The 25,282-nt window shown below is 38.5% G+C and overlaps 1 long non-coding RNA gene across 2 annotated transcripts in view; it reads left to right on the forward strand.

Moving 5' to 3' along the window:
• LOC144092614 (uncharacterized) overlaps nt 1-25,282 on the forward strand; it is a 107,967-nt gene that overhangs the window by 505 nt on the left and 82,180 nt on the right. For both annotated transcript variants that reach the window (XR_013306096.1, XR_013306097.1), the window contains exons 2-6: nt 266-365; nt 1,462-1,568; nt 8,493-8,572; nt 20,988-21,032; nt 23,861-23,969. This is a non-coding gene — a long non-coding RNA (uncharacterized LOC144092614). The remainder of the gene's footprint in view (nt 1-265; nt 366-1,461; nt 1,569-8,492; nt 8,573-20,987; nt 21,033-23,860; nt 23,970-25,282) is intronic.

The raw sequence follows: 25,282 nt of genomic DNA on the forward strand, positions 1-25,282 counted from the left end.
TAAAGCGGTTCAGCAAATGAGATGAGATAATGCCAGTCTTACAATATTAGGTCGATCCGTTCCAGAAATAAATGAGCCAAGATCACAATGTTGACATCAACACAATGAATTTTCAGCACATTTATTTTTCTATTTGTTTAAAAAAAATGTATTGCTCACATGTACTAACTCAGGGTAAAATCTTCTGTTTTTAAATGGTACTCTACATGATCAAAATTATTGTCCAAAAATGACATGAATTTCTTTCTTTGTACTTCCATTGTAGGTTGTCCAAACTGAGGTTTATCGCTTTTCTTGTGCCAAAACTCTTGTTGTGTCTTGCCCCTTGGAGGAAAAAAGGCTGCCATATCCTGGGGAGTGTTCTGGTATGTCAGCATTGCTCTGATTGAATTTCATAGACCGCTTCATGTACTGTAAAACCCTTGTTTTTATGACGGCACCATTCCATTGCTTTGACAAGTATCACCCGTAACTATATCCTGTTTTGATGCCCTCCTATGGCAGGTTTATTTTTTCTGTGAGATGGCTCATCACTCATCTTTTAAAATGTGTATCGAATCAATCTTCAATGGCACTAAACTGCTTCAGCGCCTTAAAAAAGACTGCAAATGTTTTGTATAGTGGGGTTTGCAAAACACTTGATATCCGTTAGGGTTGCTAACTAATATACCAACATAGTTGTTGACTATTTTCATAGTTGATTGTTTTGTGATTTTATTGACCTCAGAATTGTGCAATTAATTTTTAAAAAGCTATACTATTAGTTGTAAATACTGTTGGATCTAAGCTTAAAGATGAACTATTTGCATTTTTTTGCCATTTTTCATAAACAACAAAGCAAATAGTATTATTTTGTATATTATTTGACTTTAAAATGTTTATTAGAAAAGTCTTTAAAAAAATTCAAAATATGCTGTAACAATTTTTTTAAGTGTTTTCATTTTTTAGACAAAAAAAAAAGAAAATTAAAAAACTCACTTCTAAATTTACTGTTTGCCTTGATGAAACCAATTGACTTTGTAATTAATTAATCTAACAAATACATTTGCTAACATTTGCTTTAGCAAACCAGGATACAGTTGCATAGTATTCATCGTCAAACTTTTTTATTATTCGCATATTCTTTTTAGGGTCAATGCACGTTCAAGGCTAAAATGTAATAGTAAATATTTATATTTAAGCGTTCTAAAATGAGTTCAAAGTCCACATTTATATGCGCCACTTGATGTGTGTTTTCTGTTTAAGCTCCTCGATTATACATGGCGACGTCTAACTTTCATCCCCATTTACTCCCACACGTTCTCTCTCGTCTTTATTATTATAGCAGTGGCGTCAAAGGTTTTTAAAGACATGAGCGCAGTCAGTCACTCTGTTCGCTCATAAAATGAAATGTCACGTAAGTATCAGTCTCTTAAACTCCCTCTCTTCTCTCCCCCCTTCTGTGGTTGATTGACGGTGCAGTGAACGATACGGCGGCATCAGAGAGTGGCGCCTGACAGTTTGATTTGACAGCCCTCTTCAAACCAAATATACTCCTTGTTCCTGACACTGCATCAGTTTGACAAGAGGTAAAATGGGACGACGGGGTTGGGGGAGAAAAAAAAAAGACATTTGCAAATATCTGTACAAAATGATACAACTGCATGCACTTGAACGCCGCCTGTTTTGATCTCTTATTCGCGTGTGCGGTCGATTGGTCGTCGGTCTTTTGGTCGCCGGTCTTTTGGTCGCGGTCTTTTGGTCGCCCCGAAGGCTACAACGGGCGACCAAAAGACCGGCGTCCAAAAGACCGGCGACCAAAAGACCGGCGACCAAAAGACCGGCGACAAAACAAGGTAAAACAAAATTAGAAGAATTTGAGCAATGATTTAAATGGTAATGGTAATGGTAATTATCAATAACTTTCCGGGCGACCAAAAGATCGGCGACCAAAAGACCGGCGACCAATCGACCGTGTACCCTTATTCGTCATCATTTCGATGGTGTAATGCAATCCATCCATATTTATGGGATTGTCCGTAATGGACGTTCAATGCGTCCAATCTTTCGCCCTCAATGGAAGTCAATGAGTTAATGAATATAACATGTTTCATGCCATTAGCTACCAAACATGCTTGTACTAGAGTGTGTAAATGCAATGTGCATAGATTCCCGTTCGAGCTAAATGATTCATGGCAACCTTTTACATAATTTATAATTAATCGCAGCCCGTTGGCTTGGAATTTATGAATTGTGAAAACGCCTAGCCGCCATAGCGATAAACTAATTAATATCTTAAGTTCCCGATGCTCAGCGCGCCGGGTGTACAGGGCGGGAATAATGCAAGGCAACAACAGAAGATCTGTGCATTGAAGTAGCGAATGTCTCGACGCGATGGCCGCAATATGTATTTGCCCGAAGAACCTAGGGGGGGGCTTGGAATCTTTTATCGGAGTTGTCACATGTTGTGGCTAATCACTCGGAGGGCCGTTATGATTAGCACTAATGTGTTTCCACCCTCTCGGCTCAGGGGCATGTTCAGTCGACTCGTTTTGCCGTGGTTGTCATAAAAGAAAAGAACGGGGAAACTGCGCGATTGGCAGGAAAATTAGCCAGAAGAAGTTTTCGGTTGTTTACATGATGTTTGAAAACAGCAATGCGGTCTCGGTAAAATGAAAAGCTACTTTTTTCTTTAGAAATCCTTTGAAAAACTGACAGTTCAAATGGATTTGGCATCCATTGCCTAATAACAGAGTGTTCTATTAAGTAATGTCAAGGACATTTTTTTTTATTGCCTCAAACAGATTTATTTTTGTCACGATTGTTAGTTGTTTTTTTCTTCTAAACAACAGGATTTATTGTACTCTGATGGCATAAGCTTTGAAACTACCTAAAGAATGAATACCCACACTTAGTAAACAGTTTGGAGTTTTTTCATTCTCTCATAATCCGCAGTTAAATACATGTGGGCTGGACCATTTTAGATATAATATTTAGATTTTTTTTAATAAATGGATTAAAAGAACTGGATTAAAAGCCCTGAATATTCAGTTTTTTATAGACTTAAAACAATGTTTATTTTAACTTTTTTAAAATATATTTGTAGATTTTACAAAATGATTTTTGAACTAAAAACACAGAAAAAAATGATTAAAAAAATTACAATTATTGATTTAAAAGGGGGGAAATCAGGAAATTTAATATACATCTATACTCTTCATTTTAATTTGATCCTAAAACAGAAAGTCGGCACTCATGATTAAGTTTTCCGGGCCACACAAAATGATGTGGCGGGCCAGATTTGGCCCCTGGGCCGCCACTTTGACACGTGGTATAACCCCTTGCGTAGAATTGGTATTTCCCTCCTTGATTAAATGACATGATAAACATACACATTAATCTTTTTCTGTGCTGATCTTAAAGCCAAAGCCAGGCAACCCTGCCGTTACAATGGAAACCTACCATCTAAAAAACAAACCGAATTGCATAAATCGGTGTCCGTAAACCCTAGGATTGTCAGAAAATTATAGATAATAAAGAAGCTAAATGCAAATGTGTTGCACAACAACCAACCTATAGGTGACGTTGCACACAATGGTTGCCGTGACCTTAAATCGACATGCCGGTGTTTTCGAAAGGAGCCTACGGTTCAAGCCTAACGAACGCCGTTTACGAGCTCGGTGTATTCTTAGTTTGGGCAGTAAATTTCGAGGCGAGCGTCTGCTAACTCTCCACGCTAGCATGTCACAGACAAAGAAGCGCTTCTCCACTAATGGTCCCTGAGGCTTCGCCACTATCTATTGATCTGCTGTCACCCAATTTCTCCGTGACTTATGCCCCTTCTTAATTCCTATTACTGTGCACACTGAAGCCTTATCGTGGGGGAACAATGGCTTTGTTGTCACTGGGGGCAAGAAAAAATATGAGAGTGCGGGCGCCAACTCGTGACTCCTCGCCGCATCGTGACCTCCGCACGCTCTGCACTAGGCTAATGCTAGGAGCTCGCCGACGCATCAGAAAATTGCATCTTGGCTCTTTTTCCCCCTTTAAAAAAATGCAAACCATAAAAATGTCGTGGTGATGACTAGTCGCTAGGCTTCCTTTCAATTATGTTTCTCTTCTCTTTTTCTACAAAGAGTAATAAAGCCATAAATTGCGGATCCGGCAGAAGGTACCCACATTCCGTCTGTGAACTGCAGTTGAAGGTGCCATAAAGCACCTACAAAGTCAAAGATAAGGATTTACAGTTATTTAACATTATACCGCTGCGTTAAATCACTCGGATAAGAGAATTAAATGCAGGCTTTTGCTTCTTTGTCCTTTTGCCAAGAGTCTTTGTTATCTTTAAAAATGGAATGGATGGTTACGAAGATGTGAGGTAGCTGACTTACGATGGTGATCCTTGAATAGCCATGAGAATATAGAGATCTATATATATGCATTTTCAAGATATATGCATTGTTTTTTTTGGACGCTAGAATATTTTCAGTTTTCAAAACATACATAGAAATCCAGTTCCACACAATTCGGAGCTATAATTTTGTAATATCGGCCTAATTGCATAATCGTCTGTCTAAGTTAGGGGTGTCAGACTCGAGTTGGTTCGCGGGCCGCATTAACTCGATTTCATGTGGGCCGGACCATTTTAGATATAATATTTAGATTTAAAAAAATAAATGGATTAAAAGAACTGGATTAAAAGCCCTGAATATTCAGTTTTTTATAGATCTAAAACAATGTTTATTTTAGCTTTTTTTAAATATATTTTTAGATTTTACAAAATGATTTTTGAACTAAAAACACAGAAAAAATGGATTAAAAAATGACAATTATTGATTTAAAAGGGGGAAAATCAGGAAATGTAATATACATCTATACTCTTCATTTTAATTTCAATCCTAAAACAGAAAATCGGCACTCAGGATTTACTTTCCCGGGCCACACCAAATGATGCGGCGGGCCAGATTTGGCCCCCGGGCCGCCACTTTGACACATGACGTCTAAGTCATTCAATTCAATATAAGAATTTGATTAAAACATGCTAATGTTTCTTTTTAAATATCTTTCAAGCTTTTCAGTCATGTAGTCCATGGTAAAATATAGGTTTCACTTCGTTTTTGATTTTTTTCCACCCAAAAAAATCATAAAGGACTGAAATCAACAAAATTGCTTCATTTAAAGTTCATACCCATTTTTTTTCTGTGGCTAGATTTGCCCCACATCATTTTATTTTCAGCCAAAATAACGCCATGTGGCCTGGATAAATGAGAGCATGCAGTGAATGAAAACCCTTGTTCACTTTTGGCATCCTCTTCCAAAACTCATGACTCGCTCTGAGGGAAGACATCCATCTTTCTTATCAGGAATGGTATTGATATCAGGAAAAATCTGCTCGTAATAGTCTGCATTGTTTCAGCAAATCGCGGCGAACGCCAGTCGCTCGTAGCGTCCAAATGTCCCACTTTGAACAAAGACGCGTTTAGCCCGCTGGAAGTCACTGGCTCGTTTCAGCGTGAAAACGTTCACGTCAGAACGGCAGAGATGGCCGCCACTCGCGCTCAGCATCTCCGGGTTCGCGACCCCGCAGCTATGATAAATGTCAAGCTCGACAATGTCCCGCTAACTAGGCGCACCGCCGCCAGCCAATCATCTCGTTATTGACCGAGAAGGCGTAAAGGGGGGTCTGTAATGCGACTCTAAATGCTACATTACAGCCTATTTATCCAGCTAAGCACGTGGGCCAGGCAGTCGCTCGCTTGGTCCGAGTCCGCCCGCCAGATTCTTTTCATGAATCGCACCATTACGCCGTTCTTCAAATGTTTTCATCCATCTCATCAAAGAGAAATTACGTATGTCACAACAAACAGAATCGGAACGAATGCTCCCAAAATCGGACCCATTTCGTGTCACCGTCCGGCAAATGCTTTCGTCTAGCGTTCTCTATTCGACACTGAAACCTTTGTCGTCTCGCAATACATCCATCTGCGAGATCTCACTCTCAGCTGTTCGCCGCTTTGCATGCGACGCAGTGTTTGTTGAGAGACGTCGGTTATGACACGGTGTCGTGTTCGCCGACTCGGATTCGGCCCGACGTGGTGACAGCACTTAATTCATTCAATCCTGCCGGCGTTAAAATAGCGCTGTTGCCTATAGCTTGACCTTCTCTACAGGCCCGCATCTTTATCGTTTTTTTCGACCCTCTGTCGACATTATTGCGTAACTCCATATCTGGCAGCCGTCCCAATTCACATGGGATTGAACGGCTATTGCCGTCCTCTGAGAAATGGTAGTCTTTTAATCATGTGTGTAAAAGTGGCGGCCCGGGGGCCAAATCTGGCCCGCCGCATCATTTTGTGTGGCCCGGGAAAGTAAATCATGAGTGCCGACTTTCTGTTTTAGGATCAAATTAAAATGAAGAGTATAGATGTATATTAAATTTCCTGATTTTCCCCCTTTTAAATCAATAATTGTAATTTTTTAATCATTTTTTTCTGTGTTTTTAGTTCAAAAAACAATTTGTAAAATCTAAAAATATATAAAATAAAAACTTAAATAAACATTGTTTTAGATCTATAAAAAAACTGAATATTCAGGGCTTTTAATCCAGTTCTTTTAATCCATTTATAAAAAAAATCTAAATATTATATCTAATATTTTTAGTTCAAAAATCATTTTGTAAAATCTAAAATAAACCGGTCTGCTTAATGTTTCACAAAAAAACATGTTTTCACTGCTTTTTCAGTAACATTGGATTTGATTCTAGGTTGTGAGTCAATATTTTTAATGGAAAAAGTATCATTCAAACATGTCATCACATTTGAAAAAAAAAAACATCTGCAAACAGTTAACTCAATTCTTCTGAATATTTTCTTTCGCAGAATTCAAAAGGAAAAAATGAACAGGGACCCAAAATGTCAGATTTATAAATTGATGGCGCTAACTTCCAGAGGATTAACACAAATTGTGATTCATCGATTCATATTTTTACCCAACCCTAATCTCCCGAAAGGCCCTCCCTTCCCCTCCCCCTGATTTGGCAAGCTGGTATTAGCATGCCAACAACAAAATTTAAAACTGACAACAACCATTCAGAAGGCTTAGTAGCCTTCTTTACTTGCCACGTAGGTCATATGCCTGAAAGGTATTTACGATATTTCACAACTGCTGAGCACTGGAGAGGCCATGCGTCATCCGTATATCAATCAGCCGGAAAAAAGCTGAAGGCTCGCTCCTCTATGAATAGCCAGATGGGTTTTATTTTGGCCGAGGGGGTCATTTCGTCGACGGGACAGACCCCCCAGTCTGTCAAGTCTTGCCGTGCCTGCTGTGGGAGGAAGGGTTGGCTAGGCAGGTGCTAAGACGGGATTGACAGTGGCCAAACATATGCTGAACTCCGTTAAATCGGGGTCTATTTTCACCACGATTGACGTATTAACACCCGTAAATATAGAAGAGTTCCCGTCCTCAAAATATGTCGTCTAATAGTGTTGCTGTAAAACAATTTGAATAGAAAATCAGCACAGTCTTTGAGCTGAAGATAAAAATTGAATTTCAGATTTTTATGTCGTTTTATTAGGGAGAAAATTGAGGATGTGCTACTGGACTTTTTCACTGCCATTAACTGGAATGAACGTTCCTTCCCTTCTTAACTGGGGGGGTTAATAGTAAATGATCACTATTCATTACTACTACTATGCCTCCAAGTATGAATTGCTTTTTATTTGACCAATTATTACATAGTAGATGGTGTAATGCAAGGGTGTCTGACTCGGGTTGGTTTGCGGGCCGCTTTAACGTCAACTTGATTTCACGTGGCCCGGACCATTTTAGATATAATATTTAGATTTTTTTTAATAAATGGATTAAAAGCCCTGAATATTCAGTTTTTTATAGATCTAAAACAATGTTTATTTTAACTTTTTATATATATGTTTAGATTTTACAAAATGTTTTTTGAACTAAAAACACAGAAAAAATGATTAAAAAATTACAATTATTGATTTAAAAGGGGGAAAATCATGAAATTGTATATACATTTATACTCTTCATTTTAATTTGATCTTAAAACAGAAAGTCGGCACTCATGATTTACTTTCCCGGGCCACACAAAATGATGCGGTGGGCCAGATTTGGCCCCCGGGCCACCACTTTGACACATGTGGTGTAATGGGTAATAAAAAAGGGGGGAATACAAATAAGTTAGAGATTGTTTCCTATGTTTTATACACATTCTGTACTACTTTAAATAATTAATTTGCAGGTGGGTGCTTTTAAAATGTTTATACATTGATTACAGTCGCATTAAAAAGAAAAATAAGAAAATAAAAAGTCCAAGATGTATGATTGTTTGATAACATATACATTGAAATATATTTTACTATTTGGCTTTATAAAACGGTTTTCCCTTTGTCTGTTTTTTTTAAAACACGTACTGGTACTTTTCTTCTCTTTAAAAAAAAAAAAAAAAAAATCATTACCATTGATGATAATAGAGATCCAATCTATTTCCACAGGGAGGAGGGCACCAACCAATCTTTGGCACTCACTCCCAGTAAAAAATGGATGGGACGTCCATCGAAGTCAATGGCAGCATGTAAGTTTCTTAACGTTTCTTCAACTAGTTGTGAACAAGCCAATACGATCAAATTTCAGTAGTAGTCGTTTCTATGTGAACAAAAAGACGATATCAGATTCACAAAACGCACACATAAACATCGCCCGCTGAGAATTTTTGCTCAAACGTAAAACTCCCAATCAAATCCTGGATCGGCAAAGTCTCCGGGGCGTCGTCCGAAAAACCCCGCCGCCATCCATCAACGGTATTGCCGTACAGGACGGCGAGAAACTGCTTCTTTAAGCATTTCTCCGGGAGGCATAAAAGTGTATTTACGGTCACCACGGGCAGGTATAAAAGAAGATTGGCAAACATGAAAATCAAGTCCTCTCGCGGGTGCCGTCCAGCCGCGTGCCGCTACGTTAAATCACGGGCGGACGCTTGGAAAAACAACAGCCTGGTGAAAAAGCGCCCGCCTTTTGAGCCCGGTCTTTTTTTCCACTCTCTCTCCCGAGTCTGTTATTGCAGTCGATGCCTTTCCTCCTGCCCGTTTTCAGCCCTCCTAATGAACTTCATCCGTCTTGTCCCGCACGCCAACGACACGTCGCAGTTTAATGTAACCTATAGTTTACCGTTTATTACCCGGCGCCGAGATTTAAGGATGCTGAGGATCGTGTTTCTGCGCATAAGTGATGCAGGATTGATTTCCTTTACAAATATATGAATCACCGGGGTCATTACAGCTCTGGACTCTTTCATTAAATTGAGCTATGTCTCCTGCTAAAACCTCGCTCGCACCAGGAATATACTGTACCTCGCCGGACTGCAACATGTAAACTATAGCTTCATTTATCGCGCCGTTGCAGCGCATTGATCCCACGTCCGGGAAAAAGACGACTGCTTACTTCCGCCGCCCTCCCCACGCCCTTTTTCTATTTTTAATTAATTGAAAGGTAGATGGGAAGTGTGAAAATATGCACTAATGTAATAAATACAAAGGGAGCGCTCTTTAAAAAAAAAACAGCAAGCCGGCTAAATCTTCTCAACGTAATGGATGGTAGGGCTCGGAAATGCCTCACGCACTTGGGCAATATTGACTCTTCAAATAAAAAGACATTCATGTAGATAACGGCCATTTTGAATCCTCATTAGTCACCGCTAATCTGGAAACACGGCCCGTGAGTTAACGCCGAGAGGGGGTCGGCGTTGGCGGCCGGTCATTAAAGGAGAAATAAAAGACAAAATAAATCCAATCTGGGAAGGCCGGCTATTCATCATGTTGGCCACCGCTGGCTGCCTGCTTAACAGTTTTATTGAGTCATTCAGCCTGGCCGAGCTGATAATCCATTTATCGTGAAGAACGCCTGACTTCAACCTCAAAGTGCTGCGTTCAGGTGATGTTAAACTCTGCCATCTTTTTATTTATTTTATAGACATATTGAGTTATGGACGCAGAATTTTGACTCTCAAATATTTTGCTAAAAATAGAAGGCTTGCATATTTAAATGTACGTATCGGCCAAGTGGTTTAAAACAAAAATGTTAGCCTCTGTAGTATAAAATCCTCAAAATTACCGCAAAAAAGTGTGACGGTGGAGACCTCACCGTACTTTTGTAAACACCTGATTTCATGGGCGCAATTACTTAGTCACTTTTTGCAATATACAAATAAAAATAACCCCAAAAATTGAATTGACAACAAAAAAAAACATTATGCAGTGTAAACATAGCCTATAACTCCCATGTTGTGTATTGTAATATCATATAATATCATTTTGTGGCTAATAACCGAGCTGAACTGAAGAGTGGAGCTTTTTTTCCTCAGTTGGTCCATAATCCATCTGGCGTTATCTATAAGCAATTTCAGAATGTATTGTTGCTGAAATGTTTGCAGTTAGTAGTGAATTGCAGTGGTTCACTGTACTAATGCAGGAACTACATTGACAATTTGAGTTAAATGCATCATTTTTTCTTCGTTTTTTTAACCACAATTTGAACTAATAGCAAGTTACATTTATTTTAAATATCAATGCAAAGGTCTCCCCATGTACGCCAAGTTTTAGCATTTGTTAGCTCGCAATCATTCTATTAAATTGTGTGTGACTTCTCTAACCGCCAATGGCACTGAAACCTCATTGGTTGCCATTGATTGCACAGACCCGTCGCTTGTAGATTGAGCCAATGCAAAGCAATTCTTAAGGTTACTGTGCATTGAATATACGTGGCTGCGGGGCGCTGACAAGACCCCTGAGATACAAACCGAGTCCACAAGGCCCATATTCACCAGCATCAGAATCCCCCTTGGACCCCGCTCACCACCTTGTTACATGCATCGACTGCATACAGATGGCCACTGTTTTGCTAAAAACTGATGGACTGACCTGTGGAATAGATTCATACTGTCAGTGGAAGGGAAATTGTGTGTTTGTAGGTTCCTTTAGAAGATGAATAGATAACGTGTTGTTCGTACCATCGCAATTCCAGTAGCAGGAAATCTGAACAGGTACTCAAAAAGCAAGGGACAGTGTGATTGCGTATTTTCGATTGCGAGAAATTAATCCGAGTGGTTATGTTTTCAATCTGCTGTGATGAGATTAGGCTTGGACAAATAGAATAACACATTTTCCATCTAATTCGATCATCTTTGATTAGTTACTTGTCGTGGCTGTTTACAAACACCCCCGTTGTTGGTTTAAAATGGCGCCTTCCAAGCTCTATGGACAGCGGCTGTCGCCAATTTTGGTAGCTGTTGTGAAACAACGACGTTTAACTTGATGTGGAAGTCGGTTGCGGCATAACGCAGACTATTAAAAGTGTCTTCTGTAATCATAATTCTCAATTTCCAATTGAATTTGAATGGAAAACATGTTCTCTTTTTGCCAACGCTTTGGTGATCTCTATTTGTTCTGCTTTAGGCATTTGACAAACGCACCCCAATTGGAAGGACTGATAGAGGGCGAATTTTCAAAGAATATGATTTCACATCTGAGGTTTTATCAGGCTCAGTCAACCATCAAGCGACGGTCCATTTTTCTGCCGAGTGAAACGGGGCACCGGCCCGATTAAACCGTATCCCAGTCGCCCCTGATTTATTGTGACAGCGGCAACTCCCGGCAGAAGGCCACGTCGTCAGGTGTTGGGACTCGTGCAGGCGGGGGGATACTTGATAGGCCTCTAGTCCTTGTGAGAAAGTCCCCGGTGAGGCCGCTGAGAAGGCTCAAAATGCTGATTGCCATACATGCGGCTACAAATTCACTTGAGTCCAGACAGACTGCTCTTGTTGGACTTGAAAAAAAACCCAGCTGGATTTTTTTTCCGTCTTTCCAACGAGTATGTTTGCCTGTGATAAGGAATTTATGGTTTACGATGCCTTCTGGGCGATAAATCAAAGTCAGTGACTGTAAAATGACGCATGTGTGGCCATAAAGCAAGGGACACTTGAGCAGTGTACCAGTGCATGGCGTATTGAAGGAAAAACTTGTGTATACAGGGAGGTTGTGTGATTCAAAGTCGTCAAAATCTGATACTAATTGAGTCAGTAATACTCTTTTACTGCCAATGTCATTAACTGTAATTAGAATGTGGAGTGCCATCGACTACTTTTGTCATCCACTCCAATTTGGATTTTTGTCTTGGATAGCTTCAGTTAAAGGAAAATGCAGTTCAGATGTTTGAGGTTTCACGTCAAAGTCACATACCTGTAAACTTACACGTTTTTCCAGTATTTTTTGGATCATTTCAAATTGTGTACACCGTATAACTATTTTGGTAAGGGGATTTTTTTTCTTCAAAAGTACGTTTTTTGTAAAACCGATTTCGTTTTACCCATTTCAGCTCTAATCCGCAACGTCTCGGTCACTGGCAGCAGATGAAAAACGTCATTGTCGTCGGTCTTTTGGTCGCCCGTTGTTGCGGTCGGGGCGAGCAAAAGACCGGCGACCAATTGACCGCACACGATAAATATATTGTGTCAGCAAGCAATGTACTTAGAGTACATTATTTTGACATATTTAATTTTGTCATTACTGGATGTTAGAAGTTTGAATAGATTAACTTCATTCCCATTTGTTTCCATGGTTCATCACGATTTGTACTTTTTATTGGTCACAAAACTCCTACTTAGTTTTTGTCTTCTTTTTATTAAATAAATTTGAGATAATCTGCTGTCTATATCTCTCACGCCAGAAAATGACTCAAGTCATCTGAGCCAGCCGCATTAAATCAAAGATCATTACAAAATAGAGCATCCTAATGTCCTGATTCTCAGAAATGATCAAAAAAATTAAACAAAAAATACGGCCGAACTACTTTAACCTCTTTCCTTACTCCCAGTTTTCGCTGGCACATTTTTAAAGGACATAAATCCGCTTGACGGCCGTGATGGATGATAACTTGGGGTTTCGCTCTTTTTTGTGGGAAGGGTCTACTGAATGAGATGCGAGGGGGAGCTTCTTTAATAAGGGGATGTCTTGTCCCTTTAGAAAAAAAAGAGAGACTAAAAACATGGCGACTCCTTTGAACTTTTTGAATGATTGAAGCCAAACATAAATAGAAGATTCCAGCATGCTTACACCAATAAACTTTGCCGACTTGAGTTTTTCCCCGCAGCTTGACTTGACAGTGTTGATTTAGTGCTTAGGTGCTAGTTTTTGTCACCTGTATGTAAAATGTGATTTATTAAGCGAGTGGACAGTTCGTGTCGTTGTCTTCTGATCTAGAGCCCAAAAAATATTGCCTTTTTTTTCTTGACCCCACAACATCTGCTAAGCCCCTTACTTTGTCGTATATTACCTGTGAGAAGAAGGGCAGGTGTTCCCAACTGGAACCACAAAACATGAAAAACATTGGCCAGTTCCACATTTGACTTATTTTAACTCGTTTGCTGCCACTGACGGCCAATGGCGCTGAAAATATGAAATATGTATTATGTCCGCAGGGCCTAATTTGTATTTCCTAGTTTGTTTTGACCCATTGACATAAAAATGCTTGTTTTCGCAAAAAAATGGGTTTTCAGGGGACTAAAATCAACCAATTAAAACACCTTAAATTCCACGTTTCTTTACTTTGCTTTCATATATCTGCACGCTTTCTTCCTTATTTTATAGACTAGTTTTGACCTGAAATACGATGAAAATGACATTTAACATAAATATTTTCTGCATAGCTAGTACGTAACATTGGAAAATTTGACCTTTTTTTACCTGTTTAGTGACATTGGAAATTTTGACCTTTTTTACCTGTTTAGTGCGCATTTTCATTTAGTTTTTACCCTAGCAACAAAAACAAAAGGTCTACAAGACAGGTATAAAATAAAAAATATTTTCTCTTACACGGCGTAATACTAATCATTGACTATTTTAGGAAACTTCACAATTTCATGTGCTTCTTGATCACCATAATAGCTCTCTTTAATGTTACTCAAGCAGCCTTAATCCTCTAATCGCGGCGCTCTTTACACTTACGAGCAAACATTTACCACCATTTAATAAGCCGTACCTATGAGAGTGGTGCATAATTAAATCTGGCTGGCGGCTGGCCATCGTCATTAGTCACACGTTATAGATTGCTGATAACGTGTCTCTTATAAACTTCCCGGTAAGATGTGAGCGTCACTTTTTTATATGGTTGCTTGGTAGAAAATTGTCAAATTTACAGGCTCTAACGTGGGAAAACACCCATTCATGTTGGGGGTCATGTGCATTTACAGCCAGTAACCCTTTTTTAATCAGGTTTTTGGCAGTAACCTATTTATGCAAGGTGTTTCAAGATGTTCAAATTGGAATTTGTAACGCAGATATCTGACCGCGTTAACCTGCTTTTGTCATGTAAATACAGGAAGTAGGTAATTGTTGCGGTCTAATCGTGCAGTGTGGAATAGTTTTGGATTGAGATGTAAAATCATGGCTTTATTATTCTGGTGAAAGATGTCGAAGTTGAGTTTTGTACATGTAAACATAAATGTCTCATTAAAAAAGTTATATATTATCTGTGACCCCAATATTGGCTGCATGTAAACATGGTCTGTGTTTCTGGGTGTTCACCATCTTGGATTTATCGGCTTTGCTGTATTCATTTGTAAATGCGATCCCTCAATAGGTGACGACGTCGTGGTTTAAACCTAAAAGCGGACTGATGACGTTTTGAAAAAAATAAAATGAGCCTGTTCGCTTCCAAACCATCATTTCATCACTCCATGTAATGTGAGATTTAATATCACCGCATGCATTGTAATTTCGGTAGGAAGCGGGTGGCGGTATTGGACAAAATGGCAGCTCAGTGAAAATGTCTGTTTATTTGCTATACCTTTCCTGCTGTTTTTGGACCCGATTTTTCTAGATGAGTTCCCCTTGAATTATTTTAGCATCTTAATATGGTAACTTGAAAAACTTGTAGGTTGGTACACTCATAAGTCAAGGTCAAGATGTGTATTTTAAAAGCGTACAACGATATGCATCATAGCCCAAATGTAAACAATGTGTGGGAAAACTATAATAACAAATGCAATCCCTGGTGTGTGAAATCCTGGATCCACTTCCTGTCGTTTCAGCAGTTTAGTCAGGAACAGTCAAACAAACAAGTTGAAAACGTGACCTCTTTTTGAGCGTCAGAGGAAGTGATGGTGGATGGTTCGGCGAAACCGAATAATTACCGGCGCGAAGACGGACGGCGACTTTGCACCTGCGTGGGCGGGAGTGAGCGCTGTCACTGCGTGCCGATGAAAAATGGGCGGCTGCGCGATAGCCTCGGGCTAAGGCCAACGTTTGAAGGATATCAAACACCCGCGGTGCCTCCGACTGACCTCTTGTCTCGGACATTTTGCGCTTGTGTTTGAGTCTAGGCAATGCAATGTTGCGCACAATGCTCTGTCAGACATCTGCTTTTCATTTCCTGCGAGAAAAACAGCCGCTAATGTAGTCAGGATGGGATCTGTCACTCAGGTTAATGCAGTAACTGGATAAGTAGTTGTGTTGAACTTTGAAGGACAATCAAGTTCTCTTGAAGAATTGTTTAAAATAGAGAACTTAATCCAAGCAAGTGTTTTTGTTTTGTTTTTTCTGGGTTTAAATTGAAATGAAGGAAGTTATAAATAAATATATGTGCAGTACGTGTAGCAATTTTACATACTGTGAAGCATTTTGCTTTGTTTACCCTTTTAAAAGAGATATGTATATGGTGTAGGTATGTCTATTTATAGATTTTTTTTCCATATTTTTTTTCGTGTCACTGTCTAAAACTCTAAATTAGACTTTTTACCAAAAATGACCATTTTACATTAAAGCATACATCTCCAAATTTTTCATTCAAGTATAAGTATACCAGTGTATCTTCTTTATCCTCTGCAAGGAACGGCTAACATACTAATAATACAATGGACTGATTCTAGAGAGCTAAATATTTTCCGAGCAATATTCAGCGTCAAACGTTTGGGAAACCGATTTTTTGTACGGCGAGCGACCGCAAAAAAGATGTGTAGGCGTTTTGGGGCTAGCGATCGGGCCTTTTTTTGGCGTCGGCACGGCCTCGGCTTTTCTTTCCGCTCATGCCAAAGAATTTCGCACGGCAATTAGCTCCGTCCTCATTTGGGTCTCCAGTCCCGCAGGGTTAGCAGAGCCATTTATCATCCTCGGGGCTTGGAATTCCGCCACCCCAACTTAGGTACTTTTTGTAAACAAGTCACTAGTTCTTTCCATGTCATTGCTTTTTTTTTTTCGAAAGATGGGTGGGGGTCAGGGCTTGTTTCCTTCGTCCAATCGTCCGGCGGATCCTGGACCGTTTCTCTTCAGATGGCAAATGTCATTACGCATGGCTCATTTCTCACGTGATAAATACGGTGGGCGAAATGAGCGATGACAACGCGGAGCGACGAAAAGCGAAACCGGCTTGTTATTTACGCTCGTCATAACCCTAAAGACACAGAGCCACTGGCGAGGCGAATTTACGGTGCTCTTTATGAGCGGACTTGACATTTAGCTCATGTTTACACACATATAGACGCGAGATAAGTAACCTTGTTAGACGGGCATTAAAAGCACTATTCTTGTTTTATGTTTGATCCGCGCCTCGAGTTACACCAAAAGCGCTGGCTGGCGTACAAGTATTTATATTGCCTCCAAATGCCTGCAGGCCGTCATTAAAAGGCGAATTGAGTAGGCAGAGCCGTAAACGCACGTCGGATGCGTCCTGGCTCTCCTTCGCCGCAACATCTTCGGAGGCGGCCAGGAAAATAATTGAACTACAGTGTGAGCACGTCTTTCTGAAGAAGAGCGCGTCATTACTTGGCTTGGTGCTCGCCAAGCCATTCCCGAATCTGTCATGTGTTAAAGGAAAGGACGTCTGTCTTCATCAATCAGAATTAAGCAATTAGTTGGAGCTCCTTTTGGCTTTGCTTTCACCCTTACATACGATTTGGCTCAAAATTGACGCTTTCTGACGTTTGACTGTGATAAATCGAGCCTTCGTGATATTTTTCCGTCCTCACATTTGATGACTTTACCTCAAGTTTTGCAAACCTAGTGGTGTTTCGTCGAGGTACGAGCGAGTCCATTTATGAGTTTTTTTATATGCAAAGGGTTTCGCAATGAACAAATAGCTGTTTGGCAGATAAAATTAGTGGATAATTTTTACAAAACCAAGCTTCAAACTACATCTGAGCGATCTGACCCCCAAAAATGATATCGTTTTTAGGTTGTGGTTATTTTTCATCAAAGTTGATTTTTTTTTTTTTCACTGTTTATTCATTTATAAAGTAAATATTAGCATAAAATAACTCTGAGTCTTGAAAACAACAAAACTTGCGGTCAATGTGTAATAAATCTAAAGAATATATAATTCAATTCAAGTTGCAAACTTACAAATTCAATAGTAAATTAAATGAATGTACAAAATATTGTCATTGAATTCATTCAACAATGCAAGGAATGTATAAAAATAACTATGACTAATATTTTTTAGACAGGCTTTCTACTTGTGTATTTAAAGCTATTTCTCCGAAACATGCGGATTAATCCGCCATCCATCAATGTCAGACGTGCGTTTAGAAATGAGCCCAAGTTCATAAAGTTCATCATTTCATATGGATAATTGAATTATTATGAGGATATTTTTGCCTAGGGTCAAATCTGACTGGGAACATACTGTGTGCACGCATGGAAAATGAACTCCGTGGTTAAGTGGAGTCACAGACGTTATCAGATGGGACTAATTGTCAAGGTTCAACGTCGGGGCGTATGATTGATGCGAGGCCGAGCTGTTTTTGTCGGCCTGTCAGGTGGCTGGAGTGTTTAATGTTCTCATTATTGCCGGTTCTGCTGTGTATATTTCTCTGTCAGCGCCACCGAAGCCATCTGACTCGCCGCGGCACTTGAAAGACCTCCGGGTCATCCGTCTTCCACCCCGAATGTTCAGCCTCACTCGGGCGCCGGTGATTTGTTATGACGCCGCATGCAGCTGACAGACAGGTTTTCTATAAAAGGAACACAAAAAAAAAGAAGGAAAAAGAAAAAGAAGCATCCATTTTCTATCTTTCCCAGCTGGGGAAGCGCTGTTGCTTTTGTAATTGGGAGGACGAGGGCGGTGAAAAACGCTGTTGTTTTGAACGTTAGTAGCCTTGTACTGTTGTGGCTGCATTTTCTTGTTTTTAAAAAAGCCTCGACCCACTTTTGTAGAAAATAAGAAACAATTTGTGGCTTCAAAAAAGCTTTGGAAAAATGGATTGCTAGCTATTTTGAAAGAAGAGCTCACTGCAGTGGCCGTCCGTGCATTTTCTCGTAGTGCCTTCAACGGGTGAAATCCACTTCCTAGCAGCATTTAATGATTAAATACAAATACTGGAGCTTTTCAGACATTACAACCAGGCCGGGGGGTGATTTTCCCGGGAAAAGACAGCGATGGACATCAATGGCGAAACGGCAAAAATTGCACTAAAATGGGGGTATAATCCACTTCCTAGCAGCATTTAGTGATTAAATACAAACACTGGAGCTTAAATACAAACACTGGAGCTTTTCAGATATCAGAACCGGGCCCACAATTGAAATATTATTTAGGAATATAGCCATATTTTACTCACCAAAAATCCCTTTTAACTGTACACAATATCCATCCTCCTTTCTTTCTTCCTTCTTTTCTATCGCCATCGAAGCTAATGCTGAAAGTGGAGCCTGTCCTGTCGTATTTCTGGCATAGTCCGTCTTGAAAATGGCTTTAAATCAACACAACAATATCTTTGCTTGTGCAGCTCGCTACAGATACACTTTGGTAGCTCTGACTAATCACTAGCCAATCATAGTTGGTGAAAGCAATGACGTATCCCTACGCCTGCGACAAGGCATTGTGGTGTTGCCAACTCGAAATCTGATTGGTTAAAGCAACAGTCTTATCGACGCTTGTGTAATGCAGCAGAGCCCGCAGAACTGATTGTGAAGGCCTTGAGGCAGATTTCTGACCCTGGCAACAAATAATGGCTGAAATGTGATTGGTTAAATGCTTCAATATGAAAACACACATCTGGAAGCAGTGCAACCAGGGGGAAAAGCAATAATAGGAAGCTAACAGACAATTTGGAATTATTTAATAAGTATTGATGGACAAAATATAATATATGATTCAGATGTTTCTTAGGCCAGCAGAGAAGGCCCTGACGGCACGCCATTGGCTCACTGTACAGCTAATTTGAATGCAGCAACTAGCTTTTTTGCATGTTTTGACATCTATTGACATTTAATGACAGCGAATAAGTTCAACTGAATTTAACACACTACAAACTGGCAAAAAGGCTCTAAAGATTCTTTCCGCTAAACGTGAATTTGCAGGGTCACAACTTCAAATATTTCGTTCCACTGAGACGTATTCTTAAGCAGTTCGAAATTAAGTTATGAAGAAATACCCCATCGCTTTTCCCAAAGATGGATTGTGTTCTGCAGCACTAATTCCAGATTCAGTCCACAGTCCATTCATCTCAAAGGAAAAATGACACGCCACATGCTGCAGATGGAGTTTTTTTTCCTCTTTTTTAACAATTAACGCAAAACTGCTGCTCTTCAAGCCTAATCACGAGCTGTACATTATGCCGGCTATTTAAGCAGATGGCACACTTGATACTACGGGCCCTTGCACTATATTAGCACATGCTCGTCTGTCATATTTGACTGGCCAAAGTAACATGTCCATCACCTGTAATGCTCTGCTAGCATCTGTTATGTCTTGTGCTCCACTTAAATGCCAATTTTCATTTCCAGCTTTGTTAAAAAGTCTTATATTTTTCTTGTTTCTTGCTATGTTTCGTCACGGTCATTAAACTGTAAAGGGAGGCGATAGACTTACAAAAGGGGTTGATTCAAACTTTTGACAAACCTAATAATAATAATAAACCAGCCAGTCATGTGTCTGGATTAAATGGCATTAAGTTAACGGCATGCAGACGACGTGCAGCTCATCTTTGTCATCAAAACAAATTATAGCAACACATTTGCAAGTCAAATCAAATCAACGGGCACTGTTGAAATGAATGTAAAAAAGAAAACGTTTATTTGAATCTGTGGTGCCTTGAATACAAAAAAATGTTATATTATGTAGTCTGCCATATTTGATTATAATTAAGTCAAATGTAAAGAATTTTGTTCAATTCAAAGTTGAAAGACTGCCTGCATGGCATCAAATTTTGGGGAAAAAAACACCAATATTGTATTTTTTTTGCTTTTCATAGCATCACCACAATGAATATAAAAAAAGTCATGAATAAAAAAAAAAGACATCCAAAATTAATGATGATATCCCCAGACCTAAACCCCCCCATCATCACTGTATCACTTACCTCAAAAGGCAGTAAACATGTTTGCCAAGTACCAAAAACTCCCCCCACGAAGATTCCCAGTGTAATTTTAAGCGTGGGCGGAGGTGGTGTTGCGGCTTTTGGGTGTGGGGATGCGGAGAAGGGGGGCTACTTTGGCCGCATTTACCCCGACGAAAGAGCACGACCAGCGGGGAGGCGGCGTGCCAGGGTGTCATACATTTAAGCACTGTTAAATTAGAGGCTGTTTACTGTTCTCAGTGGCCATTCGTCTTAGTCAACGTTGCTCTGCCTTTTGCAAATTTGTCCGTAAGCACTTCCACATGCCACAACCGAGCAGAGGCGGGCGGAAAGACAGGGTTATCGGAGGCGGTTTTCGTAGCTCTTCAGTCAGCCTGCAGTTAATTAGCCATCCACACACAATAGGCCTGGCGGTCATTAATCATCCGCAACGTCCCCCCCCGCCCCCAACGTGGCAGTCGACAAACTGTGAGCAAGACGTTTTTAGAGAGGGGCCCCCCCAAAAAAAGTTTTCCGACTATGACAGACATCAAAAATGTCCTCTTGTCAATTGCAGTGCGTAAATTATAGGCTGTGTGGAGTGTTGAAAGACAAGAGCCCACTGTTTAACTCACTGTTCCTCTTTCTTCCTTTTGTGTGTTGACAGAATCTGGATAAGGGAATGTCCAAAGAATGGGGTCCTCAACTTGACGTGAGTGTGCAAAATAAACATTTTATACAATAAAGCCGGGATATACTGTAATCAGGGATTGGTGTTTGCGAGTTTCCACGTTTGTTGATACTTTAGGAGAGTGCTAGGGGGGAAATGACTACTAGAATTACATTTCACAGATTTTTTTTTGGGGGGGGGGGGACCCTGACGTTATTTTGTCAGAAATGCGGAATTAAGAAAAGTATCCAATGTAAACAATATCGGTAGAAAATTATACAGTCTTTAGCACACATGTAAAGATAAGTTCAGTAACTATAGGTGTTTGTGTTTTTTTAAATCTTTTGAGCTAGGTAATGCTGTCAATAAGACTCATTGACTTTCATCGATAGCAATTAACGTCCAATCCATTGGAGGGCTCCCAGGTCCAATCAATTAAATTAGATTAGATTAGACTAGATAACTAAATTCATCCCGTATTTGGGAAATTTCACTGTCACAGGGTGAGAATACTGACACAGGAAAAGCCTTTTTTGACATAAATAAATAGGTAATAAATAAATAAACGTATTGCTGATATTTATATACACATACATACACATATATACATACGCATATATATATATATATATATATATATATATATATATATACATACATACGCATATATATATACATACACATACATACGCATATATATACATACGCATATATATACATACGCATATATATATACATACACATATACATACACATATACATACATATATATACATACACATATATACATACACATACATACATAAATATATACATACATATATACATATACATACATACACATATATACATACACATACATACATAAATATATACATACATATATACATATACATACATACACATATATACATACACATATATACACACATACATACACACACACGCACACACATATACATACAAATATATACATATACATACAAATATATACATATACATACATATATATACATATACATACATATACATACATACACATAGATGCGCATGATACTAGCAAACTAATTAAAATACACAGCAGAATGATTTAAAGAGCCACTTGATTTGACGCCTACATTCGTATACACATAAAGAATTTGTCTGTTTTCTGCATGCGTCATGTCTGTTTCTGTTTTATTGAATCTGCTATTTCAAATTGTTTTGAATACATCACTCACCTTAGGGTTTGCGCTGAAATTTATGATGGAATTCCCAGCATGCCTTTTGTAAAATGTTAATAATACTAAAAAAGTCTGTTGCTTTTGTTAGTGGCTAATTGTTCCTCAAGGTAGTTGTATAATCGCAATGTGTATTCACACACTTCATAATCATGTGATATTGTCCAGCATCAATGAGGAAAATCTTCCAAATGTTTGTTTTAAGAAATGTCATTAATTTTAAGTATTTAGGAGCTAGACCTCTCTTTGAAAAAGAATTTGATGCAGTCAATGGAAGCCACAATCTGCTACTGATTTGTTGTCGTGGCTCCAGGCCTTTAAATCTAAGTCTTGCTGCCTCGACACGGGTCATAAGATGAGAGCAGGAAGTCAGTTTAAGATGTGGGGGGAATCAGCCCTGATTGGATCATTAATAAGCTTGACAACAGACCGTTAATAAGGACAACAGTGTATAACAAGTGTTTAAAAATGTGTTTTGCTGAAGGTAGAGCCTCAGGCGAGAAGACTAGCCTATGTCTACCACCAATTGGGATCTTTGTTTTCAGCTCATATAACAGCAAATGATCAATACCCTTAACTTTACTGGATGCGGAATTTTTTCTTAATAAAAAATAATTGCTAATGTGGTTAAATTTGTAGTACAAGTGTGAACGGGTAAATGTCAATGGGTGTAAACAGAAGCAGTTTCCCAAATGTAAATATTTTTCTTTAAAAGCTACAATGTTTTATAATTTTGTTGAATACTTTTTTCAATACTTCTAGTAAAACAGTTATAATAAATTACAACAATAACATAGGAACCTTTTTTTAATGTTGATAATAATCTTTAATACTAGTATTTAAGAATTACAAAAATATGTTGATATTTACAAAAAAGTGGACTAAACATTTTTTTAAATAAAACATATTTTAATAAAACAGCTAATATAATTTAAGTTTTATCTTTAGTATTGATTTTTTTGCTTACAGCAGAAGGACACCTATTAAAGTCAAAGGTCCATAAATTTTACTCCCCTGTGATACAGAGCAACTGAAATGAGGAATCATGTCGGATTTGAATTTTAACACTCAGATAAAACTTTCACCAACATCTTGTTTTGGGTCAAAACAACAAAAGTGCTTTTCTTTAAAGGAAAGTTCACTGGATGTGTGCCATCATCATTCGAAAAATAATCATAAGACTTTAGTTGAATAAGGACAGAGCGTGGCAACCTTATCTGAAGCCTTGTTAGCCCATCTAAAGTCATCTGAGGAGATTGATACCATTTTGGATAAAGCAGCAGGGTTGACGCATATCGGTAATCTTGCTACAGTTCCGCATTTTTCTTCAAAATTAGCAAATGCCAACAGATTTTTTTTAACTAAAATATTTGCAACTAAAATCTGCTTCATTTTTATAGAAATTTGAGAACAAGCTCCAAAGGAAATTGGAAAAAAGACACACAAAAATGGAAAGCAAAACAAAGTTTAAAGACGATTAAATCTTCTGGACTATTTGTATGTTTTGCAGTCATGGCTGGCAATCATAATATTACGCATAAATACATGTTTTCAATAGGAGTATATCAAATATATTGATGTGTTTATACTGTGTTTTTACAATATGGGACTCAATTGAGTATGTTTTTAACTGTACTGTATTTTCCTTAGATTCCACAAGATGGCAGAAAAGGATTTGAATGAAGTGTTTAAACTCACTTCAACCATTTTCTCGGAACAAAAACAAGATAAAACAAGGAAACAGCCAAGGCTTCATTCGGTGAGTTTTTAATCGATTATAAAAAATGAGGTCATCCAAAAATTGCTGTAAGAAGTTGCAAATTTAAAGCATGTTTCAGTCCTATTGACGGTAATAGACGTCCTATCCTTTTGCGAAATGTTGAAAACCCTTCCAGTTAAAATGCTATGACCGTTTATCCCCAACAATGGCAGTGAATGATTTATAGGTTCATTGTAACAAACTTTTGGAATTTTACCGATTTTGGCATTCACACAAGAAATAGACAAATACACTTATTAAGGATATTCACAAGCAGAATCAGCGGTTTAAAACATATGGCTAATGGGCTAAATAATGGACGCCCGGAGCATTTAATCTGGAAACAATTCTAAATATAATGAGAACCTCAGAGGAGCTGTTTTTGTAATACCTAACACGCAATTGCTCGTAACAGATCATTACAAACAGTATAATTTTGGAGCCAATTATGTGCGCAACATAATGGAAAATGGCTTCCATCCCAAATAGGGGGTGATCCTCTGCAAAAAAACACTCCCTAAATTTTTAGACATGTCATTTCTTGATTGCTATTTAGAATAAATCAAACACTATAGCTAGAACTACTGCATATTCTATTTATTTATTCCCAGAACATCATACCTAGCAATAATAATGAACTAATTTCAGTAACCTCCCCCCCAAAAAGTGAAATGTCTCCTTTAGTCGCCCCTTTTATTATTTTCTGTTTTTGATTACTCTTAAAAATTTATAGTTGTAGTAAAACTGCACTAAAAGCCTTTTTTTCTATTTTATTGGCTATCTAGCATATTGTAAAACAATAATTTGGCATAAATTGCCCTATTATCAAATAATATACACCCAATTGCTTCACTAAAAAATATAACATATGATTTTATTATAGGATTTTGTTAGCCCATATTACAGCCATATTAACTAAACTTTTTAGAATAAATGCTAAATCCAAAAAAAACATTTCAGTCATTTGCTTTTAATACACAAACAAACAATTTAGCTTAAATTTACACTTATTTTGTGTCCGTGGTTATTCTTGTTAGCCTAACACCCCTTTAAAAATGTGGCATATTTCATAAATCACATTTAGACAAAGTTGTTGTGATTCAGATCATCTGCAGGCCGTGGGATGACAAAAAATAGTACATTTTAAAAACGTTGAGAATTGTTTTTATAAACACATTTGATGTTGAATCAATGTGACGTTCTCTGTCAACATGTCATTAGATTAAATGTCATGTGGCTAGATTTCATGCATTTTCTCATTTCAGCCCCAAACCTCATTATGGCACTTGAAATGATGTAGTCAAATGCAGTTT

This window comes from Stigmatopora argus, chromosome 18 (genome assembly GCF_051989625.1).
Source record: "Stigmatopora argus isolate UIUO_Sarg chromosome 18, RoL_Sarg_1.0, whole genome shotgun sequence".
NCBI classification, from domain to species: Eukaryota; Metazoa; Chordata; class Actinopteri; order Syngnathiformes; family Syngnathidae; genus Stigmatopora; species Stigmatopora argus.